Here is a 16,690-nt window from a genome sequence, read left to right on the forward strand (position 1 = left end):
CTCTTAAAGCCCCCAGAGATGTTCTCTCCTACTCATACTATTTCAGCCTTAAAAGAATTGGTTAAATGTTTACAAGTGTTTATAATGTTGACAAAATATATTTGTTGATTTCCATGCCAAAAGGAATGAGGGTTTGCAAAGATAACAAACAACCTTTAGGTAGCCCTATGATTCTAATGCTCAAGATCACACAATATGTTTACTCAAAGCATTTCTAAAATGTTGAGGACTAAAATGCTTGTGGGTTTTGTTTTAGTTTTTGTTTTGTTGTGTTTTGTTTTTTTTTCTTTTTTTCCTTGTCGAAAGAAATCTGGAAGTTGTTTTAACTGAATAAGAAATACAGTGTAAACAGTCTCTCCCTTCCCATACTAAACATCTATATGAGCATTAATAAGGTATTTTTATGCACATATTGACAGGAAAAATAGAAACACACCACGCAGAAAGTAACAATCACATGAATGATTAATAATGTTCAAGTTCAGCAAAAACTTTGTGCAAAGGCATGGGTGGAGAGCTGAGTTAGCTGCTGTGCTTGCCCTAGCTTTTTGATAAGCTTTTAAAATAGTTTTTTCTTTCAAAACTTGTTGCTAGAAAGTTTCTCTGATTACATGCTGGCAGTAAAAAATAATATTTATGTCTCTATTTCCTTTGTTGAAGATAAACCCCATTCACTCTATGAGGACCTCTCCCTGTGTTGCATGTGAGCAACATGAAATCCTTTATTATTGTGATGATCTTGTTGCATCATTGGTTGCTCGAGATTGACCCAGGAGATGACAGTCTTGTTCAGAATGCGTGGGTTAAAGCTCTTACTGAATCTTCGTTAGCGAAGGCAGGCCTTCGCCACAGGAGAAGGAAATCTCCTGTCTTCAAACCCGGGCTGATGGAGCTTGTCCAGCCCTGTATGGTCTTCCATCTAAGAGAAGGACACTCTTATAAAACCTACGACCTGTGGACTTTGCTGTCACCATCCAAGCTGGCTAGGCCTGGTAGTTAAACCTCAGGTGTAAAGGATGGGGACAGTTCTGCATACGCTGCCCTCACCTAAAAAATCCCCTGCGCAGGCTGGAAGGGCTTGCTCTCACTTGTCGGTATGGACAGGTGAGCATCGAATCAGTAGGTGACAAGGTGCATGGGAAGCTGCAGATCTAACCTTGCATGTGGGCAGACCAGCGCATGGGTTGCTCGTGATTGCTCAGTAGATGTCAGACCTGGTCGGACACTTCCTGATTGCCTAAGCTGCCTTTTCTTTCCAACCAGTTTTGCATATCCCACATTTGCTTGGTCATCATGCTTGTAGGAAGTGTGGGTAAAGCCCTTCCCAAATCTTTGTTCGCAAAGCCAAGCCATCAATTTATAAAGGAATGGGTGTTGACAAAACATGGCCTGAGAGCAGTCTTTCTGATTAGCTTGTGAAGACAACATACATGGAAAAGAAGAAATGTAACCAGCATTGGGGTGCATATTTCCTTTATCCATTTATAAAATGTTTTTTTATTTGTTTGTTTTCCCAAGGGATGCCAAATCCAGAGCATGAGCAGCTTGTAACTGTTTTGTTGCTATTCAACCAAAAAACAAACAAGCATCCTGAAGACATATTGCTATGTTGATGCTGTAGAAATTTGGACCTTTACGCCAGTGGACTTTAGTTATCAACAGACCACCACAAATCTCTGGGAAGGACTTAGAAGCAAAAAATGTTTGGGCTAAATTAGAAATTGATTGTTCACCTTGGCTGGACATCAGATGCCCATCAAGGCACTGCATCACTCCCACTCCTCAGCTGGGCAGGGGAGAGAGAGTATAATAAAATGCTCATGGGTCAAGATAAGGGCGGGGAGATCACTCGCCAGTTACTTCACTCCTCTCTTCCAGCTGTGCATCACTGATTTCCCTTTCTTAAATACATTACTCTAGAGGTGCTACTACAATCTCTGATGGGTTAGGCCTTGGCCTGCAGTGGGTCCATGTTGGAGCCAGCTGGCATTGTCCTTGTTTGACACGGGGGAAGCTTCTGGCAGCTTCTTACCGAAGCCACCCCTGTAGCCCCCCTGTTACCAAAACCTTGCCATGCTAACCCATTACAATTGTTATCAAGGAGAAAGTGCTGCTCTCTTTACTGGCAAATACAGAAGCAACTGAGTCCGAAGCTAAGTCTGGATGCTCCAGCATTGTCAAGAAATGTGAGATATTTTCCTTGACATGCAGCTCCTACTGTGGCTTCTTTTTTCACTTCAGAGCAATAATTGAGGATAGCTGATGGCAAATGTCTGAAAAACAAGGAAGATCGGACAGGCTACAGAGTCTTATTGAATGTTACCATGCAAAAAGAAAAAAAAATGAACCAAAAAAATTACAGGGTTTTGTTCATATTGCATTTGCCCTAATTTTTGCTCTTTGACCCAAGTGCTGGTCAGGTCAATTACAGAATATTAAGGGACCAGCTAAAAGCTGAGATTCCTTTTCTGGGTAGAATACTGCAATGAAAGATATATTGTTAAAGGTAGACATGCTTATTCAGCCAGATGCCATGGAGGCACTGCTCAAAATAACTGTGATCTCTCTCTGACCTATTTTGTCTATCTCAGTTGCCTTTCATCATTCAAAAATGTCAAGTGTATGTTGAATTATATGCCTCTATCGGTGTGCAAGAAACAAGGAGAGTGAGCTTTTTATGTGTACAAAGTGAAAAGGAATTTTAAATAATGGAAACTTGTTGTGTGTGTGTGTGTAAGGATGAAATAAAACATAAATCACTCTTCAAGGCAATTTCAGTGCACAGTGAAAATACCCATTTTAACAATATTTTTGTCTTCTGATTGACATTCCACTCTGTGTGTGTGGGAGGGGCAGCAGAATTTACACATTTTAATCTTACCCGAGAAAAAAACCTTCACACACTATAATTTTTTAACCTGCATCTGAAGGTATCAAATGACTCATTTTGCTTGCATGTTATAAACTCCAGCCCCTCAGAGACAAGGACTGCAGTCAGGCTGGGATCTCAAATTGGTGCACCTTTACCATGCTGCAGTGTCTCACCAGCCCAGGCTTTGGAGCTGTAGCTCTGGTCAACCTCCATCCTAAAAACCTTTACAAAGGTTTTGATCGCTATCCTCTGATAAAACATGAGCCTTCACGAGAGGACAGAAGGTACCTGTCAAGCTTAAAGATAGGGTGCTCAGCTAACAGGAGGACTGGCAGGACAGGAGTAACTGCAGCTTTTTCCTCCTGTGCTTCACCTCCGTATACTGGAAATGATCCTTCTCACATTTTGGAGCAGCTGTCGTGGACAGCACCTTAGGGCTGCTTAATGTCTGCATGGATATGGCCCTAAGAGAAAAAAAAGGGCTTACTGTACAACTGTGTGTTCACCTGGATTATGAAGAAATGGGCACCTTCCTCTTGCTCCTTTAAATCTGGTCTATGGGTACCCAGAATGGGGGGTTTGATGCTGATCTTTTTTGACTTAACTGAAGGAGATGCTGATTGCTTAAAGAGCAAACCGCAACAGCCCTCTGCAGTGGCACACTGGTTCAGGAAGTGTGATTTCATCAGCTTTTTGGGGGATTGATGCACTCTAGCAACTAAAATAATCTCTTTTTTATTAACTACCTTCTTAGTACAAGTGTCTTTAATATTTAGAAGACATAGAATCATAGAATAGTTAGGGTTGGAAAGGACCTTAACATGTGGAAATGTTTTCATTTTGGACTGGAATCATAGAAGTGTTTAGCTTGGGAAAGACCTGTAAGATCACCGAGTGCAACTGTTAACTGAGCACTGCTAAGTCCACCCCTAAACCATGTAACTAAGTCCCACATCTACACCTCTTCTAAATCAACCACTTCCTGGGGCAACTTGTTCCAGTGCTTGACAACCCTTTTGCTGTAATTTTTTTCCTAATACCCGATCTAAACCTCCACTGTTGCAACCTGATGCCATTTCTTCTTGTCCAATCGGTTGTTACTTAAGAGACTGATACCCATCTCATTACAACCACTTTCAGGTAGTTGTAGAGAGCCAGAAGGTCTCCCCCTGAGCCTCCTTTTCTCCAGGCTAAACAACTCTATTTCCCTCAGCTTCTCCTCATAAGACTTGCTCTCTAGACACTTCACCAGCTTTACCGGTATTCCTGGGACATGCTGCAGCACCTGAATGTCTTTCTTACAGTATAGAGCCCAAAACTGAACACAAGATTTGAGGTGCATCCTTACCAGTGCTCTTGTTGAACCTCATACAATTGGTCTTGGCCTACCAATCCAGCCTGCACAGATCCCTCTGTAGAACCTTCCTACTCTCCAGTAGATCAACACTCCCACCCATCTTGATGTTGTCTGCAAATTTACTGAGGGTGCACTTGATCCCCTCATCCAGGTCTTTCATAAAGATGTTAAACAGAACTGGTTCCAGTACCAAGCCCTAGAGAACATCTGTCATGACCAGCTGCCAGTGGATTTAACTCCATTCACCACCACTCTTTGGGCCTGCCCATTCAGCCATTTTTTTACCCAGAGAACAGTACACCTGTCCAAGCCATAAGCAGCCAGTTTCTCTAGGGAAATGCTATAGTGAATGGTGTCAAAGGCTTTAATGAATTCTAGGTAGACAATATCCACAGCCTTCCCTCATCCACTAAGTAAGCCACCTTGTAGGAAATCAGGTTAGTCAAGCAGGATCTGGCTTTCATAAACCCATGCTGACTTGGCCTAATCATGTGGTTGTCCTGTTAATTCTCAGTGATGGCACCCCAGATGATCTGCTCCATAACCTTCCCTGGACCAGAGGTCAGATTCTTGCAGAATCTCTACTGTTGTCATCCTGTATGTCCTGTAATGCGATTAAGTGCCTTCCTAGTTGTGCTGTCATAACTTCTAAGCTACTGTCATAATTTACTGTCATGCTGTCACAGCTATTGTGATAGTGCCATCTGTATTTAACAGCTGTCAGCAGTGTACCTTAGCAATTCTTAGAAAATTGCTATTATTTTGGCCAGATGATTTTTTCTTCAAATACATTGACCAAGTCAAATATCTTCTAAGATTTGTTGAAACCATGAAATCACTAAAACTGATGACAACATCCTATTTCTATAGCATGTCTTACAAAACATTTCTTTCATTTACATTATGATACTCTGTTATAGCCAATGATATCCTACATGTGCAGAATGAAACAGGTGCTTCAGATTCTTCATTAAAAACAGCCTACTCTCTGCATCCTTTCTGTCTCCTTGAGTTTTCCCCACAACAACCCACCAGACACTCAATTCCTGTGGGACATTTTCTGCAGTGCCAGGAGTAGTGAAAGAAACCTGGATGAATCAGTGTTTCGATTCTCTTTATCATCCAAACTTCAGAAACTTCTCCAGGGTCCAGTTTGCAGAGGTAGTTAGGTGCCTAGAAATGCAAAAAAGATCTGTGTGGGATTTGTTAAATCCTAAACGGATTATATACTTAACTCCTATTGACCTCCTTTCAAATGATTTTGATTCTTTTGTCTGCAAAACAAGCTGAAAATCTGAAACAATCTGCTTCTGAAAACCCTGAACACTTGCTGATTTTGGTCAAGACAGAAATAACACATGGCAAACCCACCCATGAAATGCAAACACTTCTGTTTGTGATGATATAGAAGCTAGGAGATGCAGAAAGAAGTGACGAAGAAGGGGCCCTTCATTCCATTTCTCCCTCCTGCTTTCTCCTTTTTCACCTGTGTCATTACCAGTTAAAAAGACAGTATGTCAGCTAGGAAACATTAGTTTTCTTCCCAGAGACCTAATTATTGCCTGTACTGTGTTGGAAAGCCAGATCTGATCTTTTTCATTACCCTTCTCAACCACTGGCATGGAACTGGTGCCAAATAGGCTGGGACACAGAACCATTACAATTATAAGAATTACTGAAAACCAGAGAAGATAGATACACTTGTTACCAATTTCCTCTTGTTTGCATGTATTTATTTTAAATTTGAGGTGGCTCAGACAAGGAGAAACGAAGTTAAGCTTGTGGGGTGCCTTCCCACTCCATCTTACTCAAAGGCAATGGTGTCTACATTAAAAAATTACAGGAAATAGAAATTTAACTATTAAGCAGATGAAAGTGTGAATCACAAAGATGGCAGGGGATGGTGGCAAGTACTTGTGTTTCTGTAGTTGAAACCTTCGCTCATGAAGGTGGTGTGAGAGAAGGAAAACAAATCTCCTGGGACAGCTGGAGTCTTTATCCAGTACCTTGCCATAGCCTCCTTTATCTACTTACCTCCTGTGGTGCAAAGGTTGTTCTGGGTAGGATAGAAACAAAGAATACAGGAAAAAGGCATGAAAGAAGGCATTTTAAAAATGGCTTAATTTACTCGATTCTTTCAGGCTGAGGGCAGCACATGCTGGTGAGAAATGTAAATCACACTGAGAAAGTGCCAGAAGCCCGAGGTTTCCTCCTGCCTAATTGGCATGTTAAGCTGTTAAAAACGAAAGAACCAAAACTTTGGGTATTTCTTGCCTGTGTTTTTTGCATACACAGACGTGAAAAGACACGTGCATGGCTAACATCTGATATAATACTGCCTTTGCTATGTTTTGCCTTCTGAGTGAGAATGATTTAATTCATTTTATTCTGTGCTTCTCCAATACTCAGCGCAGCAGGATCCTGAGTTGTGCCTAGGGTTTTTGATAATGAGCATCATTGTTACCACCACTTGTGAAACATCTAAAACATTATGAAATGTGTCTGCTTAGCTTTTCTCATTGGAAGTAATGCTGTTGTAGTTACCACATCGTTTCTGTGTCCTATATCAGTTAGCTATTATTTTTTAGATTTTAACAGTACTAACAATGTTCCATGATTAATGGCTCTGAGCAATTAACAGTAAAGAGATAATCCATTAGCAGTAAGTAACTACACAAATTATTGACATAATACCTCATTCATCCTTGGTCTTTCATCTAATATTGCGTAACACTTTGGAATCACAAAACACCTCCCACCTGCAAAAATGCCAAACCAGCCAAGAAACAAGCCTTTGTCAGAGTTTTAAACATTCCACAGCTCTGAATAAATGTCCTTGGATTTCCTGTGTATTTGCAGAAATGCCTCTTTCGGAATTATGAAAAAAATGGCACCATTTTTCTGATTTAGTTTAGTTAAACTTCATGACTGCTGTAAGTTGTGTGCTAGGGACTCTGTGATTCTAATTGGTCCAGCTCAGAGAATGAAACTGGTTAAGATCAGCAGGATTTTACATGAAAGCTAGAATCCAGTTGCTCATAGTCAAGTGAGTTTTTTTCGCTGTTTTCTAGACTGATACTCTTTTAATACAAGTATGCCTATTTCTGTACTTGAAACTCTCACTTTTGAAAATTGCATTGTGAACCACTTACGATGTCTTGAATCAAAACAGCTATGTGTCTTTCTTCTGTGTACTGTAGTACACAATCTTCTCATGGATTCTGTGCGTTAACAACTGTCATTCCTGGTAGTGTGAATGAAAGAAGATGAGTTAAGAGAAGGGGTGTAAAATTCCTAATTCTGTATCGAAAAATGTGACATTCAGTGTGTTCTTGTGCACAGGATGGGGCCTCTGAGAATATTCAAAGAGCCAAAAATGACAGAAAAATCTACAGCTTGAAAACATTTTTAAAGAGTTACCTTCTTTTATTTCAGAAAAACTTACATCTTATGGCCCTGTCAAATGATTTATCACCCCCTTTCTAAGGCTGTTGTTCTTCAGCATCTGAATTTTATGAGCCTTATTCTTGGTTTCTAGGTCACTGAGCCCAGAGGCAGCTCACAATTGGTTGTTGCTTTGCATGCAGGGTGGGGGATATTTTGCTCTTCATCTATTAATGTGCAGTTAATGCAATCAAATGGTAAGACAAATCTGTAGCCTCCTTTTTTTTTTAAAAAAGGTATATTTTATAAGTATATTGAATGTCTGAAGGCAGTTAGACCTGAATACGGAATAGTAAATAAGATAACCCAACTCAGAGAGGAATCAATAAGTGATACTCTTTTATAAGCTAAGTATTTGATTTTTTTCTTGCAGTGATTTGCTGGAGAAGCTTATTTCTATTTTTCTCAGTAGGAACAGAATTAACAAGTGCAGAACAGCAGTAGATTTCTGACACACACATTTAAGAATTAGCAGTGTATCTTACAGTTCAGTGTTGTATTGTTTCAACCTCTAAATGAAGGTTCTGGAGCCCACAGATTTCCAAGTCAATGAGTGACAGTTTGACTACAGCATAATATCTTAGAGAGGCTGGTATCTCTACAGGGGCTTCATAGTCAAAAAGGTCAGTAAAAATATCTGAAAATTTGTATTTGTGGCCATTACCACTTATGTTAATGTTTTCTTTCAGCTTCTGCAATGCATGCAGGAGAATTTTGTGCCCATAGGGCCTTACGTGTTCACACAAACCGTCATTTTACAGGTTGAGGGAAACATAATAAACAAGGCACAGCCATTGTCAAAAGCAAATTCAATTAAAATGTGTTCAGTTCTAGTAATTTATGTTCATGCAACGATGGAAGTTGTAGCACAAAGCATTTCTGACAATATTTGTCTGAAAGTAAATGAGAGTTTGTAGGGACTTTGTCTCCACTTGTTTGGTATTTGCTATGTTCAAGCATTTTGTGACTGAATTTTGTGGGCATGAATGATCATACAAAGCAAGTTTTATGCTCCTGTGATCATAGAGAAAATGTGACTTCTGTGACTTAGGGAAAATGAGCTTACTTATTAAATGCAGTGTTTCCCAAAACCTAAGAATAAGTGTGTTTATCTTTGAAATAGAGAGCATAGACAATTATAGCAATGCAAGGAAGGAGAGTTTTCTTCTCTATAGGATCAGGTATAGGGCGCAAAATAAATCATTCAAGATAACAGATACACTTGAGAAAACGAGGATCTGCGTGGAGAAGCTATGTGAAAAGAGATATAAAATTGTTAGATATGATATACTGTGGACCTCGTTGTGTTGCAAAGCTGAGTTCCTAAATGCTTTACCATTACAGAATTCAAAGTGAATGTTGATGCCTCATTAAAGGTTTTTCTTAATGCTCATTTGCCTAAGCCAGCTGTTTACACATGTCCTCACTCCTTGGGCATTTGTTCAAGAATCTGTCCAAAGGTCCAGGAGATCCATTTCCCCAGACAGCTAGTGACTCTTGGTGCTTTGGGTTGAGATGGTAAAAAGGGAGAGAATTTTTAAGTAACTCAAGCACCTCTCGTGACTGTTTTTGCATGAAAAATGAGGCTATACCGCTTTGTGTTTCAGGCCATATAGAACACGTATATAGTGAGGACCCTTGCATTAGTACAGTCCCAGAATCTAAGGCAGTTGCAGCTGGGACTATATCTGGGAGTCAGAGAATCTAAGTCATGAAGTCTCACTAAGGTATCACAAAACCAGTTCCTTAACCTTACGCTGCTGGTTATGACTACACTGAGTCTGCTTAATGGCAAACAGGGTGTCACTCTGTATTTACAGAACTGTACTCCAAATAACCTCTTTTACCCTTGAAGAAACACCACAGCTCTTTTAAGAGTGAGCTGCTGGATAGTCTCTCCAAATCCCTTTAATTAACCGAGCTATTCTGATTGTTGTCACCCTGCTGCTAATAATTGTTTCCAACCTTAATGCCTGATGGGATATGAAACCTCAAAGACATCTCACTTTTCCTGAGACAGAGGCTGGCTGCATGCTGTTGAGAACTGTTACAGCTTATTTATTCCCAGCAGAAAGCTGAACTGACTTGACATGGATGTCACATGAGGAGTGACTACAGATCTATATTATTTGTGGCATTAAGGCTTCCTCAGCCCTGCCTAGATGGATCTGAAAGACCAGATATTGTGGTGGACATTGTCACTTCACAAATGTGACTCCAGGTTTCTCCAAAGCATAGTTGAGAGGCATGGGAAGGAGGCAGAGATATTGCTGCAAGGTTTCTCATCCCATCCTGCTTGCTTCATGTTGCCTTATTCCTCATGGAACAGTGTGGGGCAGGGATAGATCCAGGCAGCCTGGCTCCTGGGGCTCAAGCACTCACTGGCAGAAATGAGCAGCTGCTGTCTCACTGTTCCCAGCAGCCTGTTACATGCCCAAGCTGGGCCCAGCCCTTAGAGGAGCATTTTGTCTGCTTGCAGGATTAAGTCAACTCTCTTCCTGCTTTGATTTTAGCAAAATAACACGTATATTGAGAAATCTATGCTTGTGATCCTGTTGCAGCGATAGACCACTAACCATACTTTCTCTCATCATGCCAGCAAGCACTTACTATATATGATTTTCATTGCACTCATATCTATAACTTATGAATAAGAAGTAAAGGGAAAGAAACGAAAAGAATATATTGGTCAAACTCAAAATCTTCTATGCAGTAGCTTAGTGCAAGTTTGTGCCTGATTGCACATGACTTTACAAGGCAACAAAGCAGAAACCTGCACAGTGAAATAGCCATCAAGTCTTGTTTCCCAGATCTCTCAGATTCTTTCTAGATGGGACAGGGTCACAATGGCATCACATGTAAAGAAAACTTTCCAGGTTTTTATTTTCAGTAGGCACCTCCCTGCATTCATTCACTGCTCATGAATGCATGGGATATACTGGCTTTTCCCAGTGGGTACGAGGCAGTGGCCAAGGGCCTTAGCCCCTCAATAAATTTATCTTAAGGAGATATGTTCAGCTTACCAAATTTTTTATTTTGTTTTTTTTTTTTTTCATGGAGCTAGACCGTGGAGACAGACAGAATACAGATTTACTCATGGAAGCATTTCAAATCTGAGCACACACATTTGTGAGCTTGATTTACCAGCATACATCATGACAGTTCTGAATATATTTTAACCAAAGATACAGTCTGTCTCTGAAATGTATGCTTTGTCAACTGTGGCTGCAATTTTATGCAGTTTTAGAGTGCTTTCTCTTTTTTTTTTAAATTGATTTTAAAGTGATATCACTGGTACAGAATTAGGCCCAGTATTCTTTGAAACAGTTCTTAAGCCCAGATACACCATATTTGTCATGTGATATCTGTAAAAATCCTCTAATGATATTTGTAACTTTATATTCCATTCCATCCAGGTGCAATCACAATGATTAGCTGGGATATGTCAGAGCAAATGCAGTCGAAGTACACAGACAGAAAGAAGGCAAAAAAAGCTTGTTATTTTTGAGGATCCAAATTTTCTTATCTGCACATCAATATTTTGTGCACCTGTGGGTAGTAAAGAGCATATGATTGTTTTATTAATGATGTTTGCAGCACAGTATCTTAAATATAAGCAGGTTGATCATTGTGCAGTATCTCTGCAAACAGTGAATGCATAAGCAAATTTGAAAGGCTTTCATATCTTACAGTGTGATTCTCAGTGGGCACAGCACGACTAACCACTGCCCATCCCTGATCAAACTGTAGCTATACTTAGCTGTGACCAGAAAAAAATGTTCCTGCCATTCAGCCTGCATAAATATCAAATGCTAACTCAGCTTATTAAAAACCTGTTTAAGTGAAAATAGTGCTATAGACTTAGAAGGATATGGTTTCTCCTGGATCAGGTATTCAGTGGAGAGCTGAAGTCAGTTAGATGTGTGCTGTCTAGTTTTGGCCTCATCTACCAATAGGCACTCACAGCAACTGGATTTTTCTCCTATTTCAGAGGGAATATGTTTGAATACTCCATGGAAATATTACTACTTTTACTTCTGGTTTTGTGTCCTACCACCTCTAGGGTATAGCACAGAGTAGAGTTACTCTTTTCAGCTGAAAATAGAGTTGGAACAATATGGTCTTTTTAGAGGAATGGCAGGAACCCCCATGTTTTGGTCGACACTTTGGTTTACAGTTCGTTATTATTTGCTTTCACAGTGAAAGCAAATATGACGAGGAGACATATGGAGAAGAATGAATGTGCATATTCTGCTTTGAGCTGGCTGGGAGTGCCACATGCATTTGTATAGGACCGTGCTACTTCTGCTCTGGCAAGGAATATGCAGGATGTACTGAAATGAATGACAGAGGATTAGGAACCAGTGATAGAAGACGTGAAAGAAGTGGGAGCTGAAGATGACACGGGAACCTGCTCTTCACCTTCTGAGCAGCTAATTTCTGCCACTTAGTGGGAAGAGACCCAAGCCATGGGCAAACGAGGCAGAGGTCATGAGAAGACCTGCTTTTTGAATTAGTTCAAGTGCTTGGGGTCTAATAGCAGGTATTTCTTATGAGTCCCATTAGAAGTAATGGGAAGAGTAACTGTTCCTCTCAGCAATTTCATTGGGTTATGTAGGCAAAACTAAGACATCTGCTGAAAAGTATGTGGAAGGATACTGTAGTCAAACCACAAATCTAGAGCTCTCAGGCATTTTTGGAAGTAAAAATATGAAGAGATTACATCACATATACCTTTAGCTTTGTAGGTTTGTGAACATATTTAGGGGTTGATTAATGTGATTTCTGCCAATTCTGGAAAGTGCATGAATTCAAGTAGACTGTGTGCCAGCAGCCCTCTTTGCCACAAACTTCCAATATGCAAGGGCATGTTGGTTCTTAGGAGTGGTTCTTTGTGGGATATCCTGCCCAGGATCATGCTGTATTAGCACAAACTAATGTGTCTCCATCATTATTGGAAGAGAGAGGAGTACAGGACGATACTGTAGAGTTTTTTCATTACTATAAAGAGGGGAATGCCTCAGACTACAGGGGTGCTGGCACTGATATTTGGCTTGGGAAGTGGCTACTTTTGTGGGTTAAAATGAAAGAGAAAAAGTAAACATAACTATTTTGGGATGGGTTTTACCAAAGGCTCAGTTACATGATCCTACCCAGAAATGCTTGGTCTTGACTCCTTTTACCCAAGGCCAGATAGAGGTTGTGCAAAAGCATGTGAGGCAGCAAATTCAACCTGAGAGATGCCAAAGAACCCTCGTCACTGCTGAAAACCCATCAGAATGATATCTAGAATTCAGTTATGGGAAGACACCTTTTGGTGTGACCAGTGATGCTTCTTTTTCCTCCCTTTCCTCAAAGTTGATCCTGAATCTGAAAAAAGAGCAATTCATGCTCAAATGAAGAGAATAAATAAAATTAAGATTATAAATTTATGGAAAGCAAGCTTTACTTTGTAAATTAGCCAAAGGTAAATTAAACACACTGTAGCTCTACTTGAGTGTTGGCCAGTACACAGCACAATACTGAGACAGGACAGCCCATAAATCTAATTGCTGTAGCTCAGGCTGGATTCGTATTTTCTGGTTAATTATTAGCCTTTTTGTTTGTTTGTTTGTTTGTCATTGTTTTCCCCACAGAAGATGGGGTACTTCAACTGTGGGTTTTGGGTAGTGGGACAGAGGGACTGTGAGGCGCAAAGATACAGCAGCCTAGCTTCTCCAAAACATCTTCTCAGCAAGTCTCAGTTTCAACAACGTGGTTGGTGAGCTCTGTACTGAAACAGAGACATAAATTGAAGCCCTGGTGGATGCAGTGATCTGCAGATGTCTCTACTCATTGCCAGAGTCTGGCTTTTCCTGAGCCCCATCAGTGTAATTTCTGATCTCTGCAAAGTTTTGGAGGATTGTTCTTTGAACTTCTGCCTTCTATGTATAAAAAAGTACAAACTTGAAAGGCTACTCAGCAGGGAAAATTGCATTATTATTTCAATGTGGTAAGAGTAGGAAAAAGAAGCAGTGAAATGTGAGGCAAGGCTCACCATTTGTCTGTGCTTGCTTCAAGTGGCATGGGATTTGGATCAAAACAATCTTTGCAAATACAGAGATGTTTGGTGGGATCTTGAGTAAAATTTTTTAGTGCAAAAAATGCCAGCTTAACCTATCATCTGCTGAAATGTAACCAGCTATGTATTTTACTGGTGGAACTGAAGATTGCTCAAACACACAGAAAAAGCACAACCTCTGCTATAAGGAGCATTGGTGCTTCCAGGCACAAGAGTAAAATACAGAGGTGAGTAGAAAGGTCTGTGCAATCACGTGGCTTCTCCCACTGACAGCTGTGAGGAGCTGAACAGCACTTGCAGGTATAAATATGGGAGTTGGTACTCCATTGCTTGTCACAGCAAACCTAAACAGAGGTAGGGATGGTTGTGTGTTGGCAATACCAGATGCTTTTTCTTTTTTGAAAAAAGATATGGACCCTTATCAAGTCTGAAATTCCATACAATGGAAGGTTTCTGGTTTTGGACCTTCCAAGGTAGCTTCAGAAAATTTGCTTCTTTTGGCTGTGGATACACTAATTTGAAAAACCTATAAGATAGGTGTTTTTCTTTCACTTTATCTGTCTTTTTTTTTCCTTAACTCTTTTTCTTTTTCACACAGAAAATAGGAAATATATTTTCCTACTGACCTGCAACAGTTTTTAAATTGGTATTTTTTACTTCAAAATTTTTCTTTGATTAATGAAATACATCTGCTAAAATAAGAAAGAAATTTCTGTTTTAGACTGGAAGGGCTGAAAAAAGATTCAGTAGGAAAAGAAAAAGTATTTTCATAGCTACAAGCAGAGTATTTCACACAGCTGTGGCAGAAAGCATCTACCAGTAAGAAACACATGGAGGCAAATTACAGGTTTGAAGCCAGTAGCATAGCTGAAAGGAAGAGGTAGCTGTTGAGAAAATGAGAAGTCAGAGAAAGAGACTTCTTTGTGATGTATTGAAAGTAACCAGTAGTGGAGAAATTGATATTTTGAAGGGAGAAATTATTTTCAGAAGGATCTGAGCATTGTGCTTCATATGGAATGGAAGATCTAAAGAAAATATCCAAATGAAAAGGTGAAAGGAATTAATACTCTGGGATAGACATCAGACTGAACTAAAGAGGTTTCCATATCTCAAGGTGGGTGACTGCATACAAAGTTTGTCATTTCACATAGAGCTTGTGAAAGGTTGCACTGGCATGGCTTGATAGAAGAAAGAGTCTATAGAGGAAAGAGGCTTTGGTTAACCTCCAAACCAGCATGATGCGCCAACCCTTGGTTTTGAATCCAGTTAGTTATTGATATTTTAGCCCCGATGCATGGGCTGTATCTTGTCACTTCACTTGTACAAGTGTGAAAATGAATCCTGAAAGCACATGTCAGGGCAGAAGTGGAACATAGGTGGGGTTTGCTTTCCTGACACATTTCAGGCTGGTATCATCTTGTCAGGGAAGATGCAAAGCTGAGATACCAAATCCACTTTTCCACAGCAGGACCTGAGTAACAGCACATAGTGATGACAAGCTCAGTAAGAAGCAGTTAATTTACAGTAGCGCAGCTTTTTACACTGCATCATCACTGCCACGGAGGCAGATGGCTTCCAAATGCCTTATTTCTGAGACCATATGATTTTCAGGTGTGTTATCTGTTAGGAGATGCTGCAAAAGAGATCCTTATCAAATTGCACCTTGTCAGTGCATGATGAGTGCAGAAGCTAGCTGCATTTTAGTTTCCATGTGCCAATCCAAGTTTTCACAGTCTGCCCTGACCTCAGGCAGGGCTCCGCTTGCTTCATGTTACACTGAAAATGACCCTCCATGCTTAGGTTTGCTTATTGCATTATGCCCTGGCCCCAGAAAATTATAATCTCAGGTCAGGTTATTACACTAGCTTTTTACAACAAAATGGGCATAAGATGCAAAGTTGTTGTTGGAAGTTATGCTTTTGTTCTTGAATTTTGAAAATTGAGTATATGGAAATGCATGTGCCATGATTCAATGCTGTTTGCATATTGTATGGTGGATACTTAGATATCTGAAGGCAAGTAACCTTCTGAATAAACTGTGCTGACTATCTCCATGCTGGTCCCCCTGGACCTGCCCATTGTGATCTCATTAAAATATCATTTAGCTTTCATTAAAGCAGAAAGCAAATACAGAAGTGGCTGTCAATCTAAGTCTATTTTACAATTCTAGGACCAAATCCTCTTCACCTCATTGAAGCAAGTTATCCCACTGAAACCAGTGAAGTATTTCTGTAAGGTTTACTCTTGATCAAAGCAAAGTGACCTGCTACTGCTACTAATAAAGCTTCTCTCTACTGAGCCTCAGCAAAGTTTGACAGATGTGAAACTATCTTCTTGCTGAATGATAAACACACCCTGCTCACTGGAGAACTGCTCAGGTCTCAGATGGGTAAGCTTGAGATGAGGGCTGAACCTATTGATTTAGTTAGTTTGCTTTAAAATGAACAGAGGATAATTTCTGAAATCAGACTTGATGATCTCTTACTCTCCCACATGCTCCCATGGGAATACATTCTGGTACACAGCCCTGCACCCAAGCCTTGCTGGAAGCCAGCTGAGGTGTCATGTGGAGCTCATGATTGAATGGGAAGCTATTTTACATTGAAGCTCAATACTGCAGAGGAAAACAAATCTATTAAGTAGGCTCCTAGTGAAAAACCAGAGCTGACAGTTACAAAGTATTTCAAGGAGAAGCAAGTAGACCAATATCAAGATGTCTAAGCATTAGCTGATCTAGAACTGTTCTTTCCTTTAGTTTGTTTGATTTGACAATTAAAGTGGTTAATTATATCACAGAGCAGTTTTAAAGGAGGAAAATTCTAGCGACAACAGAAACATCATTGAAAAGCATTCAGACCACTTGTGGTAACAAACTGTATACTGTACTGCAAGGAACAGGGCATTTGGATAAAATGAAACATATAATGTGTCATGCATTACACATCACGTGTTTGTG

Source organism: Melopsittacus undulatus, chromosome 3, assembly GCF_012275295.1.
Source record: "Melopsittacus undulatus isolate bMelUnd1 chromosome 3, bMelUnd1.mat.Z, whole genome shotgun sequence".
In the NCBI taxonomy this organism is placed as follows: domain Eukaryota; kingdom Metazoa; phylum Chordata; class Aves; order Psittaciformes; family Psittaculidae; genus Melopsittacus; species Melopsittacus undulatus.